The sequence below is a fragment of the Bison bison genome, unplaced genomic scaffold, assembly GCF_000754665.1.
Source record: "Bison bison bison isolate TAMUID 2011002044 unplaced genomic scaffold, Bison_UMD1.0 scf7180017864478, whole genome shotgun sequence".
Classification (NCBI taxonomy): Eukaryota; Metazoa; Chordata; class Mammalia; order Artiodactyla; family Bovidae; genus Bison; species Bison bison.
In genome coordinates this window covers 1,215,755-1,229,180 of record NW_011495038.1, presented here as the reverse complement: position 1 = coordinate 1,229,180, position 13,426 = coordinate 1,215,755, and positions in this window count along the sequence as shown.

Below are 13,426 nucleotides of genomic sequence, written 5' to 3'. Positions count from 1 at the left end.
GGAGAAGGAAATGGCAACCCACTCCAGTGTTCGTGCCTGGAGAATCCCATGGACAGAGGAGCCTGGTGGGCTGCTGTCTATGGGGTCACACAGAGTTGGACACGACTGAAGCGACTTAGCAGCAGCAGCAGCAGCAGCTGTTATAAAAATATCTATGACAAAGATGTTAACAGTATCTTATTGTGACTATGTATGTCTGTCTATGACTCCTTCAAATTCTGTGAAAATCCACATATTTTGAGTTTCCATTGTTAAGTATGTATTTGTTATACTTTTTATGTCATCCTCATGATTCTTCTTTTTTATCATTTTGAAATATCTCTTTATTTCCAGTAATTCTCTTTGCCTTAAAAACTCTACTGTATATAACACTGCTATAGCCACTTTAAGCTTGGTAGGCTTGTGGGTCATGTGGTATATAATTTTCCAACCATTTACTTTTCATTTATCTGTGTTTTATATTTAAAATGTCTGTTGTAGGAAGCATATAGTGAGTCTCAGTTCTTTATGAACTCTCTCGTAATTAGACTGCTTACACCACTAACATTCAATATGCTTTTGTGTGGTTTAAGTCTACCATCTTACCTTTTTTTTCTGATTGCCACTTCATTTTTTGTTCCTCTGTTCCATGTTTTAATTTTTACTGCTTCTTTTTAATTTATATCTTGATTCTCAGACATTTTTCAAGTGTAAATGTTTATTGGTTTGCTCTAGGGATATACATTCCTAAACTTTCACATCTGCTTAGAGTTAATATTATATTACATCATATAAAGTATAGAAACTTGGCAATCATATACATCCCTTTATAACCCCCCACTGGTCTTTATGTTACAGTAGTCATATGTATTACTCCTACATAAACCGAATACTCCAACAGACAGTGTTATAACTTTTGCCTTAAACACGTGTATTTTAAAGGACTAAAGAGGTCTTTTCTGAGGACTGTATTTTTGAGCAGTTTTAGGCTCGCAGGAAACTGAGGAGAACGTGCGGAGCTTCCCCATCTCGCTTCTGCCCCGCTGTGCAAAGCCTCCCCGTTTACCGACATCCGCCGTCAGAGTGGCGGATCTGCTAAAACTGATGAATACAGAGTGACACATGCTACCTGCCCAAAGTCCATGGTTGACATTGCAGTTCACTCTTGGTGGTGTATTTTCTATGAGTTTAGACCAGTGCATAATGACATATGGGGCTTCCCTGGTGGCTCGCAGGGTAAAGAATCTGCCTGCAATACAGGAGAAGTGAAGTGAAGTCACTCAGTCGTGTCCGACTCTTTGCGACCCTGTGGACTGTAGCCCACTAGGGCTACAGGCTCCATCCATGGGATTCTCCAGGCAAGAATACTGGAGTGGGTTGCCATTGCCTTCTCCAAACATTCAGTCCCTCAGTCAGGAAGATCCCCTGGAGAAGAGAATGACTCCCTGCTCCAGTATTCTTGCCTGGAGAATTCCATGGATAGAGGAGCCTGGTGGGCTCCAGTTCCTGGGGTCCCAAAGAGTCAGACAACGACTGAGGGACTAACACTTTCACTTTCATGATGGATACATAATAACATGTATCCATCATTATTGTGCCATGCAGAGTGTTTTCCCTGCCCTAAAAATCCTCTGGGTTCCAACTGTTCATCCTTCCTTTCTCAACCTGGATCTTTTTACTGTCTCAGTTTTGCCTTTTCTAGAGTGTCATCTAGTTGGAATCATTTAGTATGTAGCCTGTTCAGATTTCTATATTTCACTTAATTAGTTAGTTATTTCACTTAGTTATTTCATTTAAGTTACCTCTATGTCCTTTCATGACTCGATTACCCACTGCTTTTTAACACCACAGCATGTTCCATTGTTTGGATATACACAGTTTATTTATCTATTAACTTACTGAAGTGTATCTTATTTGTTTTGGCAGTTATAAACAACACTGCTATAAACATCTAGGTGCAAATTTTTGAATGGACCTGAGTTTTCAGCTCCTTTGGGTAAATATCAAAGAGTGCAATTGCTGGATTGCAACTGCATGATAAAATATGTTAAATTTTGTAAGTACTTACCACACTGTCTTCCAAAGTTTCCGTACCATTTCACATTCCCACAGCAATGTATTAAAATTCCATTGCTCTACCCCTTCACCAGTATTTGATGTTGGCAGTGTTCTGCATTTTGGCCATCCTAAAAGGTGGGTAGTGATATCTCATTGTTTCTTCATTTACATTTTCCTGATGACATACGATGTGAAGTATCTTTTCGCATATTTGTTTGCCATCCATCTATCTTCTTTGGGCAGGTTTCTGTTAAAGTATGGCCCATTTTTAAATCAAATTGTTTCTTTTCTTATTATTGAGTTTTAAGAGTTCTTTGTATATTTTTGGATATTTTGTATATATATTTGTATATTTTGGATATCAGATATATCTTTAATAAATATTTTCTTCCAATGTGTGGCTCTTATCTCATTCACTTGACATTGTCTTTCACAGAGCAGAAGTTTGATATTTTAATGAAGTCCAGCTTATCAGTTCTTTCTTGGATGATGCCTTTGATGCTTTATCTAAAAAGTTTCTCCATATAAACTCTAGATTTAGTTTGAAATCAATACCCACAAAATAAATTTGCCTTGAATCTATAGATCAACTTGGAGATAACAAATATCTTGTCAATATTAAGTCTTCCTTATCCATATACATGGAGTATCTCTACATTCATTTAGTTCTTCGATTTCATTCATCAGAATTTTGTAGTTCTGATCTTTAAGATCATATATATCTTAAGCACATTTTGTTTGATTTTTACCTATTTCATATTTATACCTAAGTATTTCATATTTTGGAGCACTAATGTAAATGATACTGTTTTGTTATCTGAAATTCCACTTGTTCATTGCTGATATATAGAAAAGTGATTGACTTGTATATATCCTGTATCCTACAACCTTGCTATAATTACTTACTGGTTCTGGGTTGAGGAGGCAGGTATTTGTTTTTTGTCTGTTCTTTCAGGCTTTCTATGTAGATGATCATATCATTTGTGAACAAAGATAGTCTTCCCCTGCTATCTGATTTCTCACCATCAAATACGTTTAAAATGTTTTGTATACCTGAGATAAATCCCACTTGGTCATGTTATATAATTCTTTTTATACATTGTTGGATTTGGCTTGCTAAGATTTCATTGAGAATCTTTGCATCCACACTTATGGGAGATATTGGTCTGTAGTTTTCTTATTTTATCTTTGTCTGGTTTTTGGTATTAAAGTAATGCTGACCTCACAGGATGAGTGTGAAATTATTCCTTCTGCTTCTGTCCTCTGAAAGAAATTGCAGAGAATTAGTATAAATACTTCCTTAAGTGTTTGGTAAAATCCACTATTAAGCTCATCTAAACTGATGGCTGCACGGGTGCAGGAGGGCCTAGAGGAGCTATTCCACATTCAAGGTCAGGAGGGGCAGTGGTGAGGAGATACCCCTCGTCCAAGGTAAGGAGCAGGGCCTGCGCTTTGCTGGAGCAGCCGTGAAAAGATACCCCAGGTCCAAGGTAAGAGAAACCCAAGTAAGATGGTAAGTGTTGCAAGAGGGCGTCAGAGGGCAGACACATTGAAACCATAATCACAGAAAACTAGTCAATCTGATCACACTAGGACCACAGCCTTGTCTAACTCAATGAAACTAAGCCATTGCCCATGGGGCCACCCAAGACGGGTGGGTCATGGTGGAGAGATCTGACAAAATGTGGTCCACTGGAGAAGGGAAAGGCAAACCACTTCAATATTCTTGCCTTGAGAACCCCATGAACAGTATGAAAAGGCAAGATGATAGGATACTGAAAGAGGAACTCCCCAGGTCAGTAGGTGTCCAATATGCTACTGGAGATCAGTGGAGAAATAAGTCGAGAAAGAATGAAGGGATGGAGCCAAAGCAAAAACAATACCCAGTTGTGGATGTGACTGGTGATAGAAGGAAGGTCCAATGCTGTAAAGAACAATATTGCATAGGGACCTGGAATGTCAGGTCCATGAATCAAGGCATTGGAAGTGGTCAAACAGGAGATGGCAAGAGTGAATGTCGACATTCTAGGAATAAAATGGACTGGAATGGGTGAATTTAACTCAGATGACCATTATATCTACTACTGTGGGCAGGAATCCCTTAGAAGAAATGGAGTAGCCATCATGGTCAACAAAAGAATCCGAAATGCAGTACTTGAATGCAATCTCAAAAACGACAAAATAATCTCTGTTCGTTTCCAAGGCAAACCATTCAATATCACAATAATCCAAGTCTATGCCCCAACGAGTATCACTGAAGAAGTTGAAGTTGAACGGTTCTATGAAGACCTACAAGACCTTTTAGAACTAACACCCAAAAAAGATGTCCTTTTCATTATAGGGGACTGGAATGCAAAAGTAGGAAGTCAAGAAACACCTGGAGTAACAGGCAAATTTGGCCTTGGAATACGGAATGAAGCAGGGCAAAGACTAATAGAGTTTTGCCAAGAAAATGCATTGGTCATAACAAACACCCTCTTCCAAGAACACAAGAGAAGACTCTACACATGGACATCACCAGAGGGTCAACACTGAAATCAGGTTGATTATATTCTTTGCAGATGGAGAAGCTCTCTCTATACAGTCAGCAAAAACAAGACCAGGAGCTGACTGTGGCTCAGACCATGAACTCCTTATTGCCAAATTCAGACTTAAATTGAAGAAAGTAGGGAAAACCACTGGACCATTCAGATATGATCTAAATCAAATCCCTTATGATTATACAATGGAAGTGAGAAATAGATTTAAGGGACTAGATCTGATAGATAGAGAGCCTGATGAACTATGGACTGAGGTTCGTGACATTGTACAGGAGACAGGGATCAAGACCATCCCCATGGAAAAGAAATGCAAAAAAGCAAAACGGCTGTCTGAGGAGGCCTTAAAAATAGCTGTGAAAAGACGAGAAGTGAAAAGCAAAGGAGAAAAGGAAAGATATAAGCATCTGAATGCAGAGTTCCAAAGAATAGCAAAAAGAGATAAGAAAGCCTTCTTCAGCGATCAATGCAAAGAAATAGAGGAAAACAACAGAATGGGAAAGACTAGAGATCTCTGCAAGAAAATTATGAGATACCAAGGGGACATTTCATGCAAAGATGGGCTCCATAAAGGACAGAAATGGTATGGACCTAACAGAAGCAGAAGATATTAAGAAGAGGTGGCAAGAATACACAGATGATCTGTACAAAAAAGATCTTCATGACCAAGATAACCATGATGGTGTGATCACTGACCTAGAGCCAGACATCCTGGAAAGTGAAGTCAGGTGGGCCATAGAAAGCATCACTATGAACAAAGCTAGTGGAGGTGATGGAATTCCAGTTGAGCTATTTCAAACCCTGAAAGATGATGCTGTGAAAGTGCTGCACTCAATATGCCAGCAAATTTGGAAAACTCAGCAGTGGCCACAGGACTGGAAAAAGTCAGTTTTCATTCCAATCCCAAAGAAAGGCAATGCCAAAGAATGCTCAAACTACTGCACAATTGCACTCATCTCACATGCTAGTAAAGTAATGCTCAAAATTCTCCAAGCCAGGCTTCAGCAATACATGAACCGTGAACTTCTAGATGTTCAAGCTGGTTTTAGAAAAAGCAGAGGAACACAAGACCAAATCCCAACATCCGCTGGATCCTGGAAAAAGCAAGAGAGTTCCAGAAAAACATCTATTTCTTCTTTATTGACTATGCCAAACCTTTGACTATGTGGATCACAATAAACTGTGGAAAATTCTGAAAGAGATGGGAATACTGGACCACCTGACCTGCCTCTTGAGAAACCTGTATGCAGGTCAGAAAGCAGCAGTTAGAACTGGACATAGAACAACAGACTGGTTCCAAATAGGAAAAGGAGGACGTCAAGGCTGTATATTGTCACCCTGCTTATTTAACTTATATTCAGAGTACATCATGAGAAACGCTGGGCTGGAAGAAGCACAAGCTGGAATCAAGATTGCCAAGAATAATATCAATAATCTCAGATATGCAGATGACACCACCCTTATGGCAGAAAGTGAAGAGGAACTCAAAAGCCTCTTGATGAAAGTGAAAGAGGAGAGTGAAAAAGTTGGCTTAAAGCTCAACATTCAGAAAATGAAGATCACGGTATCTGGTCCCATTACTTCATGGGAAATAGATGGGGAAACAGTGGAAACAGTGTCAGCCTTTATATTTTTGGGCTCCAAAATCACTGCAGATGGTGACTGCAGCCATGAAATGAAAAGATGTTTACTCCTTGGAAGAAAAGTTATGACCAACCTAGATAGCATATTAAAAAGAAGAGACATTACTTTGCCAACAAAGGTCCATATAGTGAAGGCTATGGTTTTTCCAGTGGTCATGTATGGATGTGAGAGTTGGACTGTGAAGAAAGCTGAGCGCCAAAGAATTGATGCTTTTGAACTGTGGTGTTGGAGAGGACTGTTGAGAGTCCCTTGGACTGCAAGGAGATCCAACCAGTCCATTCTGAAGGAGATCAGCCCTGGGATTTCTTTGGAAGGAATGATGCTAAAGCTGAAACTCCAGTACTTGGCCACCTCATGCGAAGACTTGACTCACTGGAAAAGACTCTGATGCTGGGAGGGATTGGGGGCAGGAGGAGAAGGGCTGGATGGCATCACTGACTTGATGGACATGAGTTTGAGTGAACTCTGGGAGTTGGTGATGGACAGGGAGGCCTGGCGTGCTGCGATTCATGGGGTCACAAAGAGTTGGGCACGACTGGGCAACTAAACTGAACTGAACTGAAACTGATGTTGTTTTGGAAAGTTATTAATCATTGACTCAATTTCTCTAATAGGTATGGGGCTTGCTCAGATTGTCTATTTCTTCTTGTGTGAGTTTTGACAAATTGTGCATTTTAAAAAATTGGTCCATTTCATGTATGCTATTAAATTATGGGCACAGAGCTGTTCATTATATTCCTTTATTATCCTTTGAATGACCATGGGATCTGTAGTGAGATCGAATTAAAAGAGATGTCCCTCCTTTCATTTCTAATGTCAGTAGCTAGAATGTATTCCTTTTTGTTAGCTAGCCTGGTTAGATATTTATAGATTTTATTGACATTTTCAAACAACTAGTTTTTGGTTTCATTAATTTTCTCTATTGATTTCCTGTTTTTAGTTTCTGGTCTATATTTAATTTATTTTTATCGTTTGCTTTGGATTTAATTTGCTCTTCTATTTCTAGTTTTCTAAGGTGGAATCTTAGACTATTGGTTTCAAATCTTTCTTCTTTTCTAGTATATACATTAAATACTATAAATTTCAAACTAAGCACCGCTTTTAATGCATCCCACAGAGTTTGATAAGTTGTATTTTAATTTTCACTTAGTTCAAAATGTTTTTAAGGTGCAATCAGAATTCCTTTTTTGACTCAAGTGTCTGTCTCTTCAAATTATGTTTTCTGGCTTTCAGTATACCTTGCAATTTTTTCTTGATAGCTGAACATGACATACACAGTAAAACGAGCTTCTGTAAATAGACCTTCAGTACTGAGGTGCTGAGGTGTAGTGGGCAAAGTGTTCTATAGTCCTATGATTAGGTCTCAGTCATTTAGTGAGTCCATGCTTCCGCTCTGTGATCCTCACAAGTGCTTCTCCCTCTTTAGGTGGAACAGGGTTGCTAGAGATGGCTGGGGTTAGGTATTTCCCCACCCCTAGGTCAATTAGATTCTGGTAATACCCAAGCAAATCCCATGACTTCATGGCAAATAGGTGGGGAAACAATGGAAACAGTGACAGACTTAATTTTATTGGGCTCCAAAATCACTGCAGACGGTGACTGCAGCCATGAAATTAAAAGATGCTTTCTCTTTGGGAGGAAAGCTATGACCAACCTAGATAGCATATTAAAAAGCAGAGACATGACATTACTTTAACAAAAGTCCATCTAGTCAAAGCTATGGTTTTTCCAGTAGTCATGTATGGATGTGAGAGTTGGAGTATAAAGAAAGCTGAGCACTGAAGAATTAATGCTTTTAAACTGTGGTGTTGGAAAAGACGCTTGAGAATCTCTTGGACTGCAAGGAGATCCCACCAGTCAATCCTAAAGGAAATTAGTCCTGAATATTCACTGGAAGGACTGATGTTGAAGCTGAAACTCCAATACTTTGGCCACCTGATGCAAAAAAACTGACTCATTTGAAAAGACCATGATGCTGGGAAAGATTGAGGGTGGGAGGAGAAGGGGGTGACAGAGGTTGAGATGGTTGGATGGCATCACCAACTCCATAGACATGAATTTGAGTCAATTCTGGGAGTTGGTGATGGACAGGGAAGCCTGGTGTGCTGCAGTCCATGGGGTCACAAAGAGTTGAACATGACTGAGCAACTGAACTGATGTTAGTATCCAAGCAGGTAAGGCTCTGGTTAACTAGTTTCGCCTGAGGGCATGCCGTGTTAAGAAAAACAGAGTGCTCTGTCTTATTTCAAAATAGTTCCTTTTTCTCTCCCTCTGCCAGAAGCTGGAGGGGATTTTTCTCGGATATTTACTGTAGGAAGCTGATTGAGCACATGAAAATGAATCTCACAACACAGTTTTTGATTTTTCATTCTGTTTAGCTTTTTATTTGTTGTTAGGACAGAGTGGTGACTTCCAAGCTCCTTATCTGAAGATCCAAATTTCCCTCTGGTAACATTTTTTTTTTTTTCCAACTGGAAGAGCTTCCTTTAGCACTTTTTAAAAAAAGAGTACATTGTCTGGTGACAAATTCTTTTTGTTTATTAATAACTCATGTGAAAATGTCTTTGTTTTATTTCTGAAGAATCATTTTGCTGAATTTAGAATTACAAGTTTATGGATTTTCTTCCTCCAGTAGCTTAAAGATGTTGGTCCTTTGCTTTTTGTTCCTAATGAATATTTGCAGTCATGCATCTTGTTCCTCTATATTTTTGTGTTTTTTTAGCTGCCCTTAGGTTTTTTTTCTTTATCTTTGATTTTTAAAAGTTCAAATTCTGATGTAACTAGGCATGATTTTCTTGAATTATTCTGTTTAGATTTTACCAAGTTTCTAGAATATGTAAGTTTTTGTCTTATGTCTTGAATCAAATTGGGTAATTGTTTTGGGCTGAATTATCTACCTTCAGAGAATTTGCTAAAGTCCTAACCCAGGTACCTGTGAATGTGACCTTAGCTGGAAATAGGATTGATATAAGTAAGGTGAGATGTGGGCATTTGAGTAGGTCCTACTCCTGTGTGAGCAGTGTCCTTACCTGTGGCAGATTCATTTTGATATTTGGCAAAACCAATACAATATTGTAAAGTTTAAAAAAAAAAAAAAAGATTAAAAAAAAAAAAAAAAAATTTGATGCAAACACATACAGGGAGAGCACCAGCTGATGCCAGTGTCTGAGAGTAGAGTCATACAGTTACAAGCCAAGAACACCTAGCATCTATGAAGACCAGCGGAAACTAGAGCAAGGCAGGAAAAGATTCTACCCAGTCTTAGAGAAAGCATGGCCCCGCTGATGCCTTTATTTCATGTTTTAACCTCCAGAATTGTGAGAGGATATACTCTATTGTTTAAGGCACTCAGTTTGTAGTACTCTATTACAACAGCTCTAGGAAACCAACACAGAAGTTTTCAGCAGTTATTCTTTAATTTTTTTTTTTCTAAATTATTTTTCTTCTTTTTCTGGGACTCTAATTATATGTATGTTAGACCATATGATATACAGATCTTAGAAGTTCTGTTCTTTAAAATAATTTTTCTCTTTAGTTTTCAGATTGTGTAGTCCTACTGATCTACTTTAAATTTTACTCTGTTTACTCTGTAATCTCTGTCTTGGTACCAAGTCCATACAGTGTCATTTTATTTCAGAATTTGTAGTTTTGGGTTCTACAATTTCCATTTGGTTATATTTGTATAGTTTCTATTTCTCTTATGTTTTCTACATTTGTATGTATTTCAAATAAGTATTCCCTTTGTCTGGCTTCTTGCCTCTTGGAAGGAAAGCTATGACAAACCTAGACAGCATATTAAAAAGCAAAGACATCACTTTGCTGACAAAGGTCCGAATAGTCAAAGCTATATTTTTCCCATAGTCATATACAGATGTGAGAGTTGGACCATAAAAAAGGATGAGTGCTGAATAACTGATGCTTTTGAACTGTGGTTCTGGAAAAGGCTTGAGAGTCCCTTGGACAGCAAGGAGATCAACCAGTCCATCCTAAAGGAAATCAACCCTAAGCATTCATTAGAATGACTGATGCTAAAGCTGAAGCTCCAATATTTTGGCCACCTGATGCAAACAGCTGGCTCATTGGAAAAGACCCTGATTCTGGGAAACATTGAAGGCAAAAGGAGACAAGGGTGGCAGAGGATGAGATGATTAGATAGCATCACCATCTCAGTAGACATGAACTTAAGCAAACTCTGGGAGATAGTGGAGGACAGGGAAACCTGCTGTGCTGTAGCCCATAGGGTCACAAAGAGTTAGACACACTCAGTGACTGAACAACAATTAAGTATTCCCTTAGCACATTAAACATAGCTATAGCTTCTACTTTAAAGTCTGTTAATTCCAATTTCTGGATCTTCTCAGGGTTGATGTTTATTGATTGTCTTACCCTTAAGTTATATTTTTCTGGGTCTTTACCTATTGGTATATTATGAATGCGACATTTTTTTTTTTAGATTCTGGTTTTTATAATATTCCTCTGGAGAGTGTCAGTAGCTTTGTTTTAGCTGGCAATTAACCCAGTTGGAATAAGACCATCAAGCCTATATCACCTTCAGTGGTTGATATTCAATTCTCAATTCAGTTCTCATAGCCTTTCTAAGTTGGTTTCAGTTTGTTCCACACATGCACAGTTCAGGGATTAAGCTGAGACTTGCAGAGGTGGTTTGAATATCAGTTCAATTCTCAAAGCCCTTTTTATGTTGGTTTTCTTCTGCCCCACCTATGTGCTGTATAGGAGAGGGGCTGAGATATGTGATTTCTTTAACAGAATTAAGGGATAGCATTTTCCTGACCTTTCCTTTCTCAGATTCCCCCGTTTCACTTTGGCTTGCATAGCCTGCTTTCACTAGTTCCTCTAGCTGAAAAGACACTAGGGTTCCTTTTAGATTTTAGTTGCCATTGCTGTTCTGCTTGGTGACTGGTTCTGACCCTCAGAGAAAAGAATCAGGAGAAACTAAAAACAGGAAACACACCACCATGCTGATTCTTCTCCAAGTTTTGATTTTCCTTTATACTTTTTATGCTTTTAATTTTCTTCAACTTTTTATTTTAAAATAATTATGATTTCACAGGAAGTTGCAAAAATCATACAGAGCAGTCCCAAGTACCCTTCAACCAACTTCCCCCCCAAAGTTACATTTTACATAATTATAGTACAATATCAAAGCCAGGAATTTCATATTGGGACAGTGTGTATGTATAGTTCTGTCATTTTATCAAAGGTATAAGTTCACATAACCATGACCACAAGATACAGAGCTATTCAATCAGCACAAAGATGTCCCTAATGCTACCCATTTATAGTCACATTCAAACCCTCTCCCCATCATCCTTATTTAGGGGCAACCATTAACCTACTTTCCATATCTATAATTTTGCCTCTTCAATAATCTTATGTAAATGAACCACACAGTTTGTGAATTTTGACTTTTACCACTCAGCATAGTAATCTTGAGATCAATTCAAACTCTTGCATGCATCAATAATTCATTCTTTTTGGTTGTTGGGTAGTATTCCATGGTATGTATATACACAATTTGCTTTTTCTTTTACAATCACAGAAAACTAACCAAGCTAATCACATGGACCATGGCCTTGTTTAACTCAATGAAATATGAGCCATGCCGTGTGGGTCCACCCAAGACGGATGGGTCATGGTGGAGAGTTCTGACAAAATGTGGTCCACTGGAGAAGGGAATGGCAAACTACTTCAGTATTCTTGCCTTGAGAACCCCATGAAGAGTATAACAAAGCAAAAAGATAGGACACTGAAAGATAAACTCCCCAGGTTGGTTGGTGCTCAATATGCTACTGTAGATCAGTGGAGAAATAACCCCAGAAAGAACAAATAAATGGAGCCAAAGCAAAAACAACACCCAGCTGTGGATGCGACTGGTGATGGAAGCAATGTCCAATGCTGTAAAGAGCAATATTACATAAAAACCTAGAATGTTAGGTCCAAGAACCAAGGTAAATAGGAAATGGTCAAACAGGAGATGGCAAGAGTGAATGTTGACATTTTAGGAATCAGTGAACTAAAATGGACTCAAATAGGTGAATTTAACTCAGATGACCATTATATCTACTACTGTGGGCAAGAATCCCTTAGAAGAAATGGAGTAGCCATCATAGTCAACAAGAGAGTCTGAAATGCATTACTTGGGTGCATTCACAAAAATGACAGAATGATCTCTGTTTATCTCCAAGGCAAACCACTCAATATCACAATAATCCAAGTCTATGCCCTGACCAGTAACTCTAAAGAAGCTGATGTTGAATGGTTCTATGAAGACTTGCAAGAACTCCTAGAACTAACACCCAAAACAGATGTCCTTTTCATTATAGGGGACAGGAATGCAAAAGTAGGAATTCAAGAAACACCTGGAGTAACAGGCAAATTTGGCCTTGAAATACAGAATGAAGCAGGGAAAAGGCTAATAGAGTGTTGCCAAGAGAATGCACTGGTCATAGCAAACACCCTCTTCCAACAACAAGACAAGACTCTACACATGGACATCACCAGATGGTCAACACCAAAATCAGATTGATTATATTCTTTGCAGCCAAAGATGGAGAAGCTCTATACAGTCAGCAAAAACAAGACTGGAAGCTGACTGTGGCTCAGATCATGAACTCCTTATTGCCAAATCCAGACCTAAATTGAAGAAAGTAGGGAAAACCACTAGACTATTCAGTTCAATTCAGTTGCTCAATTGTGTCCGACTCTTTGCGACCCCATGAATCACAGCATGCCAGGCCTCCCTGTCCATCACCAACTCCCAGAGTCCACCCAAATCCATGTCCATTGAGTCGGTGATGCCATCCAACCATCTCATCCTCTGTCATCCCCTTCTCCTCCTGCTCTCAGTCTTTCCCAGCATCAAGGTCTTTTCAAATGAGTCAGCTCTTTGCATTAGGTGGCCAAAGTATTGGAGTTTCAGCTTCAACATCAGTCCTTCCAATGAACACCCAAGGACTGATCTCCTTTAGGATGGACTGGTTGGATCTCCTTGCAGTCCAAGGCACTCTCAAAAGTCTTCTCCAACACCACAGTTCAAAAGCACTCAGCTTTCTTTATAGTCCAACTCTCACATCCGTAGATGACCACAGGAAAAACCATAGCCTTGACTAGATGGAACTTTGTTGGCAAAGTAATGTCTCTTCTTTTTAATATGCTGTCTAGGTTGGTCATAACTTTTTTTCCAAGCA